This window comes from Caretta caretta, chromosome 8 (assembly GCF_965140235.1).
Source record: "Caretta caretta isolate rCarCar2 chromosome 8, rCarCar1.hap1, whole genome shotgun sequence".
NCBI classification, from domain to species: domain Eukaryota; kingdom Metazoa; phylum Chordata; order Testudines; family Cheloniidae; genus Caretta; species Caretta caretta.
In genome coordinates, this window is record NC_134213.1 from 22,629,140 (window position 1) to 22,645,147 (window position 16,008).

The 16,008-nt window shown below is 48.8% G+C and overlaps 1 pseudogene; it reads left to right on the plus strand.

Annotated features, from left to right (window-relative positions):
• The first annotated feature begins 1,900 nt into the window (after window positions 1-1,900).
• LOC125641219 (sulfate transporter-like) lies at window positions 1,901-7,301 on the plus strand (annotated as a pseudogene).
• Window positions 7,302-16,008: the final 8,707 nt, after the last annotated feature.

Genomic DNA, 16,008 nt, shown 5'->3' on the forward strand with positions numbered 1-16,008 from the left:
CATTCCTATGAGAAATTTCAGTTTCAATGAAATGACATTTTCTCATGGAAAAATAAAATGTTGTAAAAGCTCTGTTGCTACGTTTGCAACAAGAATTGGGCCTGATTCTCCATTGCCCTTCACCTTGGATAGTCATTTACACCAGCGTCTATTGCAGGGGTCGGCAACCTTTCAGAAGTGGTGTGCTGAGTCTTCATTTATTCACTTTAAATTAAGGTTTTGCATGCTAAAAGGTCTCCATTCTAAAGACCTTTTTAGAAGGTCTTTCTCTATTAGTCTATATATTATATAACTAAACTATTGTTGTATGTAAACAAGGTTTTCAAAATGTTTAAGAAGCTTCATTTAAAATTAAATTAAAATGCTGATCTTACGCTGCCGGCCCGCCCAGCCTGTTGCCGGCCTGGGGTTCCATTCACCTAGGCCGTCAGCGGGCTGAGCAAGGGGCTGGCAAGGGGCTGGCAGCTGGGACCCCAGACCGGCAGCGGGCTGAGTGGGGCCGGTGGCCGGGACCCCAGACTGGCAGTGGGTTGAGCGGCTCAGCCTGCTGCCACTCAGCCTGCTGCCGTTCTGGGGTTCCGTCCGCCGGCTCCTGCCAGCCAGGGTCCCGGCTGCTGGCCCCACTCAGCCTGCTGCCAGTCTGGAGTCCTGGCCCTGCCCACATAGAGTGGGTACCTGCCTTCTCCCTGGTTCTAGCCTATTCTTTTCCTCTCTCTCTGCATTGAGATGAGGGTGGGAGTGTGCTGAGAACAGGGCTGGGGGTGAAGGAGCAGGCTTGGGGTTGGGGTGTAGGGTCTGGCCATGAGCTAGAATGAGGGAGGGGGCTCAGGGTTGGGGCAGGAGATTTGGGTGCGGAGCGCTTACCTGGGCAGCTCCCATTTGGTGCGAGGGGTGCAGGTGGGAATGTGGGGGGGGGTGCAGGAGCTCCCATCTGGGGCTCAGGGTGGGAGTGCGGATGTGGGGGGTGCAAGAGTCAGGGCATGGGGTGTGCGGAAGCTGGGTATGTGTGGGGGGTGCCGGAGTCAGGGCTGGGGTTGTGGGGGGTGCAGAGGTGAAGGCACTGGAATGGAGTGTGTGGGGGGTGCAGGGGTGAGGGCAGAGGGCTGGGTGTGTGTGAGGGGGGTGCAGGGGTCAGGGCAGAGGGCTGGGGGGGTGGGCTGGGGTCATGGGGGTGCTCCCAGCCCCCTGCCCTGAGCAGCTCACAGCAGGGGGCTGGAGGGGATATATCCTGATTCCACCCCCTTCCCCAAGGTCCCTGGAGCAGAGAGCGCACTGCGGCTCTGCTTTTACCTCTCCCCTGCTTTTACCTCTCCCCCTCGGTAGCAAGGGCCATCAGCTGATTGGCCGCAGGGAGCGAGAGAAGGAGGGGCAGGAACCCAGCACACTGGGGGAAGAGGCGGAGGGAGGGGAGAGTTTGCCTGCCCTGCAAGGAGAGAGTGGTGGGCAGGGGGCAGAAAGAGTGGGCCGGGCAGGATTTTTAGTGGCATGCTGCTGTCTGCCCGGGTCCGGCAGACAGCAGCGTGCCATTAAAAATTGGCTCGTGTGCTGTGTTTGGCACGCGTGCCATAGGTTGCCGACCCCTGGTCTGTTGGATGTAAAATGCAACTATTTTGATGTGGTTGCATTTCAGATTGACTTTGCACTCATTTTGCACTGGTTTAAATGACTACACAAAGTGCAGTGGAAAATCAGGCCCATTATTCAGAATAAATAGATCAACCAGCTTCAGGGAAAGATGATTTTCTAACTGATTTGTGTCAAATTGTTGCCTTGCAACTTGCATTTCTCTACTTGTGTGTTGTGCATGGTCCCTGAGTCCAGGCAGAGCATACTTATATATACTCCAAAATAAATACTTTAATGAGTATGCCTGCTGTCCTCTCTTAAGCTTCCTGGAGCAATGGAGACTGCCACAACACAGAAGTTTGAGCAGAGCATAGAAACACTGAGCTCCTCTGCACCACAAGATTCATCTTTTCATCACATACACATCAAATTAGAGGAGCATGAGCCCACAAGTCTTAGCACCAAGGAGCTCATCCTGAAGAAAGCCAAAGAAGCTTGCAAGTTGAATCGCCAAATTGTCATCACTTTCTTCCTCAAACTGCTCCCAGTGCTGGAGTGGCTTCCCCGATACAGAATCAAGGAACAGTTGCTTGGGGATGTCATCTCTGGATTACTGGTTAGGATAGTTGCCATCCCACAGTCAATCTCCTACTCCCCCTTATCAAGCCAGGACCCCATCTATGGACTCTACACCAACTTCTTCTGCTCCATCATCTACTTTGTCATGGCCACCTCGCGCCATAATGCTGTCAGGTCCTTTGGTGTCCTGTGCCTGATGATTGGGGAAACCGTGAACCGACGGCTTCGCCTAGCAGGGTATGGAGATGGTAATACCGGCTCTGCATCGTTAATGAATTTCACATTGTCCAGCAACGGGACAGCCATCTGTGACAGAAGCTGCTATGCAATCACTGTGGCAATTTCCTTAACTTTCCTTGTTGGGCTTTACCAGGTATGGTTCTTTCATTATCATTCTATTCCTCACTGTGGTCTCCCCCACTTAGGGACTGGCCTGAACCAAACACCCCAAAACTTAGGATCTTTACAATCCAAGCCTTGATTCACAACTAAATTTCACAATTAATGACAGTGATACTTGGCGCTGATCGTTAGAAAGGTTCTAACCAAAATGTTTGAGCCAACCACCCTCATGCTTTGGGGGATTTAGAAACCCTGATCCAAATATTTTGAATTTTGGGACATCGGTTTATTTCTCTCCCATATCATGGACCAGATCCTTGTATCTGTTTGAGCTGTATTTGGGGCAGAAGCTAAGATGGGGGAGAAAGTGGGCTATAAGCCCTCTCTCCATGCCCAAGTCCTGGAGCTGGGTTGCCTCCTGGCATAAACTTGGAGCAGTTTTAGAGTTGCTCTGAATTACACGAGCAGTAACCCTGCTTCCTCCCGCAAGGACCATTTTGCCAGCAGGGGATTGCTGGAGTGCAGTGTGCTCCAGCTATATCTGCTACTGCCCTTGGCCTGATATTGACATGTCCCCTTCACCAGGGTGGCCGAAAACAGTGAACGTAGAGTTGGCTACATTGACTTTATTGCAACCTGAGGACTCCCGAGTGCTACCTTGGGCTACTTAATTAGTGCAGTTCTGCCAGAAGAGGGGCTGAGGGTCTGGCCCTACCCATGGATTCCATGGTGTTTACTGATCACAGTCATTTGCCATCAGGAGATGGTGACAGAGGCTCTGGAGGCCTTTCTGGAGCCACTGGACACAGACAGGCCCTATAATCCTCTCTGGCTAGCTAGCTCTCAGCCTGATGTCAAATAACATTCTCTGTATTATAACAGTTTACTCTTGTGAAAGCCCAGTAGATAAAACAGCCAGTAGCTTTAGAGTGACAGCAAATTGAAACGTTGCCTCAGTCACTCTCTCTTGACTTTAAAACCAATGCTAAGGGTACAACTGGCTCTGTTTTCAGATCCTTCTAGGTGTTTTCTAGCTGGGCTTCATAGCTGTGTACCTGTCAGAACCCCTCCTGAGTAGCTTCGTGACCAGAGCCTTTCTGACCATCCTCACCTCTCAGATGAAGTATCTCCTTGGGTTGAAAATCCCTCGCCACGAGGGGGTGGGATCCCTCATCCTGACATGGATTGAGATCTTCCGGTACATTCAAAAACCAACATCTGTGACCTGGTCACCAGCCTGATTGCTTTGGCCGTCATTGTACCAGGCAAGGAGATCAATGTCCGGTACAAGGACAAGATGAAGGCCCCATTTCCTGTGGAGCTGCTGGTGGTCATTGCTGGCACTTTGCTCTCCTATTATTTTAAGTTTGAGAAGCAATACAAATCTGCCATTTGTGGGAGCATCCCCACTGGTTTCCAGAAACCCACCGTACCAGACCTGCACCTGTTTTCCAGTCTCACAGTTGATGCTGTGCCCGTGGCTATCATTGGCTTCGCTACGACAGTCTCCCTAGCAGAAATCTTTGCCAAAAAGCATGGCTAAACTGTCTGGGCTAACCAAGAGATGATTGCCATTGGCATGTGCAATTTGGTCCCCTCTTTCTTTCGCTGCTTTGCCACTCTGCAGCCTTGGCCAAGACCCTGCTTAAGGAATCCACAGGATGTCACACCCAAATCTTGGGGCTGATCACCTCTGGGGTGCTGCTGCTGGTGCTGCTGTGGATTGCCCCTCTCTTCTACTCGCTGCAGATCAGCATCCTGGGGTGATCACCATCGCCAGCCTTTGGGGAGGCTTGTGGAAGTTTGCTGACACACCCAGCATGTGGCGACTCAGCAAGGTGGACACGGTGGTTTGGTGGGTCACCATGCTGGCCTCTTCACTGATCTTGACAGACATTGGACTCTTGGTGGGAGTCTGCTTCGCTCTCCTCTGCATCATCGTCCGCATCCAGAGGCCCAGGGCCACCCTTCTGGGCAAGGTCAATGATACCGAAATTTATGAGGACCAGTTACAAGCAGCTCAGCAGTATAACCAATGTCAAGATCTTCAGGTTCAATTCCTCCCTTTACTACCCCAACAAGAGCTACTTCAGGAGCTCGCTCTACCAGAAAACTGGGATGAATCCTGCCATGGTGGCTGCCAAACAACATAAGGCTCAATCCAAGACAAAAGCAAATTTGGACAGCAGTGACAGCTGCTTCTCCTCCAGGTTTAGCTTCCTCAAGCCTTCAAAGAAAGGAGTCCAGAAGGACCCAACAGCAGCCGCCATTCTGCCAATAGGTATGCACACCTTAGTCATTGACTGCAGGGCCATGCAGTTCTTGGACACCGTGGGCCTCAGTGTGCTGAAGGAGATGCACCATGATTACAAGGAGATTGTCATCCAGGTCCTATTGGCCAATTGCAACCCTTCCATCCGTCACCTGCTCCAGGATGGGGGGTGGGAGAGTGAGACAGGAAATGGTGAGCTGGCCTTCCACAGTGTCCACGATGCTGTGCAGTTCGCGGAGAGTCAATACCAAGAGCAGCACAAGGACAGTGAGGAGATAGGGGCTGCTTTCCTTGACAATGAGGTTCAGAACATCTCAGAGGACCCCAACATTGAGACAGCTCTATAAGCAGTTAGGGATGGGGGTTGTCTTGAAATTGGGATGGGCCTAGTTTGAGCCTCAGAACCCTTTTAAATCTTCATACACTCAGAGTGAGCAGAACATTCCAAGGGAACATTAGCAGCAAGACAGGGCTAGACTGAACATCTACATCGGCATAGCTACGTCTCTCAGGGGTGAGAACAATCCACGGCCCTGAGAGATGCAGTTTAGCCGACCTAACCCCCGGTGTAAACAGCGCTTCTGTCAACCTACTTACTGCCTCTCATGGAGGTAACCATGAGAGGCGGTAGGTAGGTTGGATGGAGGTGGATTACCTACAGCAATGGGAGAACGCCTCCCACCACTATAGCAAGTGTCTATGCTAAAGCTTGGAGAAACTGTCACTCTTTGGGGCTTGGGGACCCCAGTATGGACAGAAGCTTTTGAGCTGGAAAGGTCTGTAGTTGGTCCCCTCCTCCATCTCTCCAGCATCGAGGTCAGATTATCCCTAGTAAGCATCCAGGCATTTAATATCTCCAGCGAGGGCGACTCCACAACTTCCCTTGGCTGTTTGCTTGCAGGCCCAATCTGTTCTGCTATTGAGCCTGAATGTTCTCAGCTGCAGCCTAAGCCCTTTCCCCTCCCTCTGCTTTTATTCTTCTTGGCTGATCCTATAGAATTTAGCATTTATGGGGTTGAGAGATCACAGTAATCAGCAGTAGAATAGCACTGTATTGGTGTGGGAAGATGGGATGATATGATTGTGACGGGTTTCCCGGGATGCAGCCTGGAACTGGAGTATCTCTGAGCTTTCTGTCCCTCCAGCCTGGGCTTCCTTTCATACTGTGATGCTGTTGCTAAGCCACAAACCTCTGTCAGGTACTGTACTTACACAAACATCCACAGACAGGGACACACCAAGCTGAGTTACATGAATGCTTTTGCCAGCCACTCATGAACCAACAATAGAGAGGCTCCAGCCAATTATCCCAGCTCCCCAGCCTAGAACCCCCAGGCTGTACCATCTTGCCTTGGTCAGAAGCCTGACCAAAGTAAGTTTATTACCCAGTCCACCACCTCTGCAAAGGAAAGTGGACGTTCACCAGCCCTGAGCAGATTTCCCAAGCATTTCAACCAAAATGCACTGTTTTAGGTAAAATATAAAACAGATTTATTAACTACAGAAAGATAGATTTTAAGTGATTATAAGTAATAAGCATGCAGAGTTTAAGTGATTATAAGTAATAAGCATGAGGTTACCTCAGAAATAAAAGTAAAATCGCAATCTGAGTTCTATAAACTAGACAGGATTTGAATCAAGCAGTGTCTCACTCTGGTAGTTGGTATAGTTCCTTAATACACAGGCTCCTTTCCAGCCTGGGACCATCTCCCCAATTCAGTCTTTTTCCTCCAGATGTGCTTCCCGGTGTTTATTTGTGTTGGGGGGGGAGGGAGGAGTGAGGCCAGGGGATGATGTCACTTCCTGCCTTTTATAGCTTCTTCCAGCTTGCTGGAAAGAGCCTTTGCTATGACGTGGGTCAAGCAGTCTCCATTGTCTATGTGCTATCACTGAGAAGTCTCGATTGTACGTGGTTCCTGGGATAGTCCTTGGGTGTGTGGATTTCTTTAATGGGCCATCTGCACATCTGGCTCCTCCATTGTTGCACTTGAAAGGCTGGTTGTGGGTGTTCCCAACCTTGCAACATATTTCAGTAACACACACATAGCAAAACTTCATAACTTCCCATACAATGATAGCATATAAAATCCAAGAGGATATTAATGTTCAACAGGTCAAGACTTTTAAAATGATACCCCACAAGGCATACTTTGTACAAAACATATCATAATTATATGACGGAGGTGAGTATGTGCTCACTGTTCCGGGTACTGTTTTGGGGCACAACGGGCCCCAGTGGGGGAGCCTGGTCTAGTGGATCTGAATGGTGGATCTGAATTAAATCTCATGCTTCAGGGGTACAGTGATCAGGATGAGACCTAATGTCAGACCCACATCTTCCTATTGCATCTCATTGGCCACCATCAGAGACAGGATACTGGATAGGATGGCCCTTGGGTCTGATCCAGTCTGGCAATTCTGATTCTCCTGTCTCATAATGAGGGACGTTTGAAAAGAGCCAGTAAAATGATCAGTGTAATGCGCAAAATGACATAGAAATCCTGTTATTGATAAGGATCCTATTTATTTATAATGTCTCTGCTAAGTGCCTCCTCTGTTCTTTCCCTCTTTGGTCATCTCCTTTGAAAAAATAAAAGAAAATACATCCTCACCTCACTCTGCCTGGGTATTTTATTCTCTGGTCCTGGTTCATGATTAACATTAACAGCATGCTGGTCACCAGAGGGCATAAGCGCATTACAAGTAGAGAGCCATGAGAATTGTACTTCTCTCTCATCAGTTGCAATCTGTCATGCGGGATCTTGCTAGAGTGACACTTTATTAATTGCGTTAATTGCATTCACTTCTTGAGTTAAATTTGCAAATAATTTATTTCCTTTTATTATCATGGGAGGAAATAAAGGATTTTTGATTTGGTGGGGGTGTTTTGCTTTGCTAGAGTAAGACTCTTTAATGTATTAAAGAAACAAATACTTAGTGAGTTTAAAGTACTGAAAAATGGGGACATTTCCCACCGGACAGGACATAGTTTGTTTAGGCACCTTGAAATGTAGGGTCTCTCATAAGGAATGAATTTTATGCTGGGATAAACTTGAAAAGAATTTTACGAACACAGTATAACTTTTCTTGAGTTTAGAGCCCAGAGGCAGAATAGAAACATCACTGCTGCTTTATTAACAGGCTACATTCAGCTAGAGGAGCAGGGGAGCAGGAATCTTCTCCAAGCAGCAAACATTTCAGCCAAGCTCCCCAGCTGGATACTGACTGATACAACACTCAGTCAATGAAACACAAGACAGAGGCACGACAACATCAGAACAAGATGTCATTGGCTAATCAGGACATTGTTCCTTAGCAACATCAGAGATCTGATTAGCCCTTTTGTTAGCTGATTTATATTTGTACAGATTTTTATATTGTGACTTCACTGCCAGGGTAAGCAAAAGGGGGAGATGGGCCTTGCCCAAAATCATAGATCTAACCGCCCCCACCTCATACACTTAGTTGATGTTCAGATTTGGGTCAAAACTGGGCCCAATTCTAATCATAATTAGCATGAATAGCATGGGAAATTATTACATTTCCAGATGGATACGTTCAGCACAACCCTTGCAAATGCTGTACCCACCGGGCCTGGATCCAACTCCTAGTGAAGTCAAATGGGGGTGTTTTTTTTACTGACATCAATGGCAGTTGGATAGGGCCCAATGTGAGGAGGATCTGAAGGGCCAAATCCAGTTGGAGACCCTTTAAATGACCCACCATTAATTCAACAGAGTCCCTCCCCTGCGGCAGCATTTCATGAATACAAAACCTTCCCTAGGGATGGTTCTCAGAGAGCAATCGCTTCACTCACCACCTCAGCGGGGAGGGCACAGAGCAAGGCACAGTAGCGTGGCATTAGGGGGATGGAAATTCTGGTCAGGGACAAACCTCCATGCTTTTATGAGAAATGTCTGGAGATCCTCAGTGTCCCCGTGGATCCATCTGCACCCCGAGTATCAGTAGGGGACTTGGCTACAACAGGGAATATTTTGTGTAATAGCTTATATAATGTTAAGAGGCTAGAAAGGAAAGAGGGCCCCTCCCACCTCAAACACTCCCTCCCCTTCCCTCCTCTTGCTGGGTGTGCAGCTAGAGGGAGTGTGTCTGCATGAACTCAGTACTACATTCCTCCTGAGCACCTGTGAGGTCAGGTTGTTTGCCTTCAGTTACCTCCTTTGTTTCCCCTGCCCTTGTCTAGGGTTACCTAGTTGCCAGAGGGCTGAGGAGACATTTCCTGGTGAAACCTGCCCAAAGAAAGTAGGCAGATCTGGAGAACAGCATAGGGGATGGGGTTAGTGGTCCCTGCATAGATTCAGCTCCCCCACGTCCTGGAGCATCTGTTATTGGGTGATGATGATAGGAACATGCATAGGATTGAATTTAAGAAGGACAGACTGGTCTAAACAACAAATCAGAGGAAAGGCCCCAGCTCCTGCCAGGGTCTGCAGAAAATCCCTGCCTCCCACCCAGGTCCATGGAAAGGCCCTGTCTCCTTAGTGAACACTAGAGGATTGTGCAGTAATTCTGAGCTAGTTGAGAGAAGAATTTCCTTCTGGGTTCTCAAATAGGACAACAAGACCAGTACAGATGTATTAGTCATGATGAAGGCACAGCTATGGGCAAAATCCCCTTCAAGGATGTTGCCATTCACTGAAGTTCCACAAAAAATGGGTCTTAAAGAGAAACACACAACCCAAAATGTCCTTGGCTCACAGTCAATGAGCTCTAAATGTATCAGAGAAAGAAACAAAATTCCAAAGGTACTAACCAGCCAAGAACTGCCTCCTGAAAGTCAGATAAAAAGGTAGGGTTATGCACGGAGTGTACTAGTTCCTTTCACCACTTTAGACAATCTGTCAAAATGAGAGATAAGAGGAGGTAGGCTGTCAGGGGTTGGACCAGCTGCTGATGGGCTTTTCAGAGGTCAAAGGTTGGTTTGTTCATTCTTGGTACAAGTTGTGTTGTTTATTCCCTCTTTCACAGCACGGAGTGATGGGTCATAAAGGACAGTCCATTGTACTAGCTGTAAAGTGCCACACACAGCCGGGGGTGGCTTTATTCACAGGCTGACACACAGAGTGAAAGTGAGGGAGAAAATGACAGACTAAAATAAAAATAGCAGATAAGGACAGTGTGTGGGGTGTGCGGAGGTGTATTTAATAGAGTGGCGTGGTCCTGTCTCTCTTCCCAACACACTAATCTATCCCCTTGGTCAGTTCCTTGGCAGCAACCAAAGCCAAACAACAAAACCCCAGACTGCCAAGTTGATTCCCTTCCTTTAAATAAACAAAAGCAATAGCTAGAAACCTGAGTTTGCTCAATTGCTAGATCTTGTTTATACTGTAAATGTTGCTTAGGGCTTGCCACTTCTTCGGGAAACAAATGCCTTTGAGCTTCAGCTGCTGAGGCCTGTCATCATTCACATGAGGAGAGACAAAGCCCTTCATGGATGACGATACAAAGTGATTGGCGGGTACCTACCACAAGGAGCAGCAGGAAAAGAAGTCAGAGGCTCCTAGGGAGCTGACCTTCCCTGCATGGTGAAGATCTTAATCAGGAGCACTTGTACCATAACTAAGGCTAAGACTTTGTCATTTTTAATAAAAGTCATGGACAGGTCACAGGCAATAAACAAAAATTCAAGGAAGCCGTGATCTGTCCGTGACTTTTGCTGCTGCCGCTCCGTGGTTTCCCCCATCACTGTGGTGGCTGGGAGCTGTGGGGTTCCCTCTCTGCTCAGGGCAGCTGGAAGCTTTAGGGGGGGACCCTCTGCCCACAGCAGCTGAGAGCTGCAGGGTGGCCATGTTTCTCAAAGAGAAAATGGGACACCCCTAGCTGCTTGCCCAAGACGTCCCCCTCCCCTCTCCCCCCACCGCCAGGCACAAAGCTGTCGCCCATCCCTGGAACTCTGAGGAGGGCCCCCTCAGGCATCTGTCACCTGTCACTGGAACCTTGCAGGGGGCCACCTGTCTCTGCTGTCGCCTGTCGCTGGAACCCTGCCAGGGCCCCACTGGCTGCGAGCTGGAATCCCGAGCTGGAATTCCGCAGCTCCAGGGGCTGAAGCAGAGAATGTCATGGAGGTCTCTGGAAGTCACAGATTCTGTGAATTTCATGACCTCTGTGACATAAATGTAGCCTTACCCATAACCAACACAAACCACAGCTTGTCTGGGTTCCTCAGGTGTGAATAGCATCATGCTGCCTTTCAAATATATGCCCTTTTCAGATACCATGGGGTGGATCTGGGCAATAGCACCAGTATCCTGGGTACCCATCTTTCCTCAGAGCAAGGAAAGTATGTGGCCCTCCAGTATGACACCAACAAATGCTGCGGAGTATGCGTACACTTTTAAGTAGACCAGAGGATGGCCCAGCATCTTGCTCTCCTCGGCACAAAGAGAAGGGAGTGTTCTGTTCACATGGTGTCTGGGAGACGTGAGGGTCAAAGAGCACAGAGGGCTAACGTAAATCCAGAATAAGACAAGGGACAGCTGGGAGGCTGTAGTGAAACCCTCCTTCTTATCTGTACCACAGCGGTGAGCAGCATCCTGGGTAAACTGCTTTCCTGCCTTGGGAAAGAAGACACAGGTCTAGCAGCTGGTGCTTAGTTTTGGGAGACCTAAGATGCTCCTGATGGTCTATAAAATCATGACTGGTGTGGAGAAAGTAAATAAGGAAGTGTTATTTACTCCTTCTCATAACACAAGAGCTTGGGGTCACCCAATGAAATTAATAGGCAGCAGATTTAAAATAAACAAAAGCAAGTATTTCTTCACACAATGCACAGTCAACCTGTGGAACTCCTTGCCAGAGGATGATGTGAAGGCCCAGACTATAACAGGGTTCAAAAAAGAACTAGATAAATTCATGGAGGATAGGTCCATCAATGGCTATTAGCCAGGATGGACATGGATGGTGTCCCTAGCCTCTGTTTGCCAGAAGTTGGGAATGGGCGACAGGGGATGGATTACTTGATGATGACTTAAAAAGAAAAGGAGTACTTGAGGCACCTTAGAGACTAATGACCTGTTCTGTTCATTCCCTCTGGAGCACCTGGCATTTGCCACTGTCAGAAGACAGGATACTGGGCTAGATGGACCTTTGGTCTGATCCAATATGGCAGTACTTATGTTCTTATGATACATGCTGTGAGGCCTGATATTGTCAGGAACCATGATAGTTTTCCTTTAATGAGATGTCTGTGAAAAATTGTCTAACACCTTCCATTCATTCAACATGCAATCATTTTCCTCGCCTTATTTGATCAGAGACAGAAGAATGAAACTTGGGAAAGATCCAGCCCAGAGGAACTCAACACAATCTCCCAGGTGCTAGGTTGGCAGGAAACTGTCTTGGGTGAAAGGCATCAGAAAAGGAGACCAGTTAGCTGTTCTATTAGAATAATTTGTTTGTGTGGTCTATTGCCTCCCCTGAATTTGTTAAAGTCCTCCCCCCCCAGCCCCCTCCCTCCCCGCACACACACAGCTGTCCTGTAGCCAGCTACTTGAAGTCAGTATTAAATTAACTTGACTGAACACTTCCACACCAGTGGGGGATCTGCACGATCCTAACTGCTTCTCCCAGAACCCTGGTCAATGTGTCCTGGGTCCAACATAAAATCTGGGATGGCTCATTGGCAGAGGGGGCTGTTTTTCTCCAGTTTTTTCCCAGCAGGAACACTGAGCAGTTCTTCCATGCATCTGGGGGGGGCGGAGGGGTAAGAGTCAGCAAGTCTTTAGACTAGTGGCATCTTGTCTCTTGTAACAAGAACACAGCCTTTTCCCCTTTGGAACAGCACTGTCATTACTTCCTTACATGACCACTTTATGGGGGAAACTAATTTTCCTAGTTAGACTTTAAATGCATTTATGACCCACTGGGATCATAAAACCACAGCAGGAAACAAACAGCCCTAATAGCTCATGAATACTAGCTTGGTGCAGTATAATACAGATGAATTTGTTGTCAGCCTAGGGGTTCACATAGGGGTTTGCTTTAGGAAATGGATGTTTACCTAAGCAGAGAGTCCAATATACTTGTCTGAATGCGTCTTTCACAGCGATGCGCCAACAGCTGCCCTTAGAAAGAAGAAGTCTCTGCACAGTCAGGGAAATGGCAGATGAGCTGGCTATGAGATTTCACTGTGGGAAGTTTGGGAAACTGAGCTTGGCACTAGTCCAGTCCCTCACTGGCTTTAAGCCAGAGGTCCCCAAACTGTGGGGCGCACCCCCTACGGGGGCATGGAGGAACATTCAAGGGGGGCATGGCTGGGGCCCATGCCAGCCCCCATGGCGGGTGGGGAGGGAGCTCCACTCAGCTTTGCTGATGGTCCTGGCTGCCAGCCTTGGCCCCCAGCCAAGGCTCCATTCCTGGCCCTGGCCCTGCCCCCTTCCCCACTCCCAGCTATGGCTCCAGCCTCAGCCCCCTTATCTCTGTCTATGCCCCGCCCCCACCGGCAGCCGTGTTTCCGCTCCTGGCCCTGGCTGGGGGAAGGCATGGACAGCAGTAAAGGGGGGCATGAGGTAAAAAGTTTGGGGACCACTGCTTAAGCCTATGTCTGCTGGGAATGCCCCTATTGTTAATCCTCCATTTCTACCTGTCCCTGATGATGCGATGAGAAAGAGAGCCCCAACTTACTCATGATACTGATTTGTTTCTAGTAGCTCAGACAATGTAAGCTCTGCAAATAGAACAGGTGATCTGAGCCTTGCCCTGAAGAGATCAATCTAAAAGAGGCTGGATGTAGGCGGCTGAAGGGCAGATGAAGGGGTAAAGTGGTGAAGGCCATGAGCACCCACATTTTTGTATCTTGATGGAGTATTGTTTTGTTAAGATTAAACCCAGCTTAGCTACTATTAATTGGCCAGCTTGCTGTAGGGATCACGCCAGAGGTGGGTCTTCAGCAGGAATTTGAAGGCAGAGGGGGGACTGATCTTGCAGACTTCTCTTGCGAAGGGTGTGCTATGTACTGGGGGGGTGGCATGGAAGAAGGCACCCAGGGAGCTTTGGAGAAGCAGGCAAACAGCAGGCTCAGGCTGGTAACACTGGCATGGGTGGCGGACAAACTGAACAAAAGAATCCCTCTGGACACAAGAGGAAGCCAATTTAAAGCAGGGGTCATCCTAATTTGGAACTGCAGCGCACTGACACTGGAAAGTAAATAGCTCACAACGGCATGGTAGCTTCAGCTCCATTTAGAAAATCTCCATGATAATTACAGACCGGGTCATAGTCCAAGGTCACAAAGGAGATGGCACAGGCCTTACATGTTGGTGGGGGACAGATTCACCTTGGTTTGGTGTCTGAGAGGAACAGCCCCCACCTTTCCGGCCCGCGGCGCTGCCCGCCCCTTTCTAAGGGAACAGTCTGCTGCTGGTGCTCTATCACATTAATAAGTGAACAGTGAATCACCTCTGCATGCAGAGACAGACCATTCAGAAACAAACCTCATTACACAGAGGGGGCTGGCCCCAGGAGTTATCGGGTGAGCAGGCCTCTCTCAGCTGGGAAGTGATTTATTCCATCTCTGAGAGAGGAGCCTGGAAATGATCTCCATTCACAGCAAATGTGTGTAAGAGTGGCACAGCGGCCTTGCCCCAGTGGCCAATTACTGGAGTCCCTGGGGTCTCTCTGACACTTGCCATCTGGGCTATGATCCCAAATCGCGTGGCCTATTAGCTGTAAGACATCCCGGGGAAAGCGCTGTGGGTACTGAATGCTGTGGTAGTTTGGCTCTGACATTACTCGCTGTCCCTCAGGGTCTCTTAGTTGTGCATTTAAAGTAGCGCTAGGGCATTGGCCATTTTGACATCAGTTACTACGTAAGTCCCTTCCCTGTCTGGATGCTTCCGTGCTGGAAACATCCCAGAGGAGAGGACGCACACACTGGGAGGATGGGCTGAACTGGAATGATCAAGGATTAGCTTATTATCAGTGCCCTAGGAAATCAATCAGGCTTCCCTCGCTTCCTGCATTTCTTGGCAGATACAAGGGAGAGTGTAAGGGTTACTTTGCACTCATCCTGCCGGAACATTAGTCCTGACCGAACCTGTGTGACAGTCAGCTCCAGGCAGCCTCTTTCTCTGCTAGGACTGATGGAGCATCTGGGTAAAGTGGTAGGCAGGAACCCTTCATGGAGAACTTTCTGTAAAGCCTTAGATACTGCGTCAAACACGACAGGTAGCGTGGTATAGTCAGCAGACCCTTCCACGGTTGGGGAGCCAAGACCAGGATTTAGGAAAACCCCACGTGGCGCTAGTTGACTATGTCACTAACTTGGCAGCTAGAGATCCAGGGCCTGTCTGTGTCCAGTAGCATCGAAAAGCAATGTGTTTTATTTCTATTATAACAGAGCCCTGCCTTGATCTACCACGAAGGACACCAACAGGGCTGTGGGGTATTTCATCAGGGCCCTTTCTCTGAAGCTTTACATAGGAATTGCCATACTGGATCAGGCCTGTGGTCCTGCTGAACTGTCGTGCAGATCAGACCCCTGGGATTCGGATCAGAACAAAGCTTTACTCTTTCTGCTGCTGCTCTCTGTCCCCTGACTTACCCTAAAAAAATTATATGAACACTCTAGGGATATGTTAAACGGGGGAAGCTGCTCCTTTAAAGCTTTCTGAGCTACAACAGGTTGATAATAGTGCAACTGCTAACTATGCCCAGGCAGCACCTGGGTTAGTTTAAATCCCTTAGGCACTTTAAAGTTTTCCCTTGTAGGGAGTTTAAGGAACAAAGGTCGTAGTGGATGATATGTATTTGCTTCCCCCTCAGTAAAGCAGATGAGAAACCAGTTGCAGCAGGAAGTGGCTGCTCCCCTAAGGGCTTTTTGCTCAGAGCCTCTCCCTGAAGCATTTACACCCTGGTTTGTTTTTGTAACACAGTGAGAAGTTGGATCTATAGCCCGGTGTCTAATTTCAATTAAATATTCAGTGTTTTCCTCCTAGAAACCTAGTATTTACTCCCGCACTTATATAGAAGCTTTTCCTAGGAGCTGACGCTCAGTAACAACTAGGAGAGCATGAGCTGGAATACGATGGTTTTATACCTTCCAGGGAGGGGGTGGGGGAAGGGAAGAGGGGAAGATGTGGGGACCAATCCTAGCACTTGATTAGCGAATCATTGGACCCTGGTTTGGGATAATGAAGACTAGTTACAGGTGGAAAGCTAACTGGGTGTGTTTCAGATCAGGTCTAGTGAATGCCTTATGCAGCTTAACCAAACTAAGGGAAAGCTGGGTG